A 1739-nucleotide genomic window follows, 5' to 3' on the forward strand; every position below is an offset into this window, starting at 1 on the left:
AGCTTGAATCCTGGTCCTGCCACCAACAAATGGCAGGACATCCTATGAAATTCATCATACTCATATGATTACCAAAGGAATGTGATGTATGTCATGATTAAATGGGCAGTACTTGAATGTTTAGAGGATAAAATTATACACAATTACATAATAGGACACTGGTTTAAATTAATTAATACTTTATGAAGCATTTAAACAATCACCTTCATTAAATGGAGGCCAAATGAAATACCTACGAATTGGGCATCACATAGCACTGAGATGCCATTTTTTTTCTGCCAGGACTGGGATTTGAACTCATGGTCTAGGTAACCCTGCTGTTGCACTGTGTGGGAAGGGGAAGCTTGCCTCCTTGAATTCAAGAAATTCAAGTCTGTTTCTTAGGCCTGAAATCGATGCCCACCACTAGAAAACATACTATTTGTTTACATTTTAAATATATGATTTATATTTTAAACATATGTTAATTCCATATTGCATTCAGTGTAGTTATTTTATTTTTTGTTTTATTCATGTACTGACTACTCATTTTATTAACTATTATGACACATAGAACAGTGATTACATTGATTACATAGGATATAGTTTTGCATATGTATTGCACGTCCTTCCTGAAACCCAGTACTTTCACAGAAAAGGAAAACATGTGTCACCATCAGCTTCTTATTACATGATTAATTTTTTGGGAGTGCTGGCATCTGAACTCACAGCCTTCAAGGCCCAATTCATGAATGGGTGAGTGTCAACCTGCCATCCTGTGGCAAATGGAGCTGACAGGCAGTCTCGAGTACCTGAGATCGAGCCCCAGCGGTTGACAAAATAAGAACAGATTGAAATACAGATATAGAGTGCTAGAGATGTCTATACATTATTCAGTTATATAGACTACATTCCTACCAATTCCTGGGTATTTATAATGCCTCCATGTAATTAATCTTATTGTTTTCATGGTTAACAAACTATTAAGTAAATCAATCAATATCCTGAAATTATTGCATTCTGTACGTAATGTTTCATAAATATTAAATAAAGTCAGTCTTCTGAAATGATGCTGTCTAATTTTATAGGCGCGTCATTCACCATCAACTCATTCAACTGTGACATTGATAATATTACCTTGTTATTCCCATGGATGGGAAAGAGTCTCTTAGTATCTCCTGCCATTGATTGGTGTCATGACTGGGATTTGAAATCAAGGCCTACATTGCAATGTGGACCTATGACTTCCTCAATAGTCTGACAACCTTCAGCAATGAAAGGTAAAGTACCCTTTGCAACAGTGTCATTCAGGCCCAGGAGGGTCACTGTGCAAAATAAGAAAACATAAAAAGACCATCTCGCTGCATTTTTTTCTGTACATTTTTGCCACACAAGGCCTGGGAGTCTAGGATCCCAGGATCTACTGTGGGTCCAGTGGCTACACCCCAGCATAGGGTGTCAAAGGTGAGGCAGAGTTACCACAACCTGAGTTCAAGCCCCCTGCTGCAAAAAATAATTAAAAGAGATTAGCTCCCTGGCTTGCAATTCACCCCATTTCTTCTGCCAGGCTTTGGATTTGAACTCAGAGTCTAGGTGAATCTACAGCACTGTGGAAGAAGCGGAAGCTCACCATAATTGAAGATAAGAAAGTCAGGCCTGTAATCTAAGCAAAAATTCAAGCCCCTGCCTTGGAAAACATACTATTTATATACATTGTAAATATAGGATTTGTACTTACCTATGGATGTTCAGTCCATACA

Source organism: Dipodomys merriami, unplaced genomic scaffold, assembly GCF_024711535.1.
Source record: "Dipodomys merriami isolate MVZ:Mamm:240054 unplaced genomic scaffold, mDipMer1.0.p SCAF_689, whole genome shotgun sequence".
Lineage (NCBI taxonomy): Eukaryota > Metazoa > Chordata > Mammalia > Rodentia > Heteromyidae > Dipodomys > Dipodomys merriami.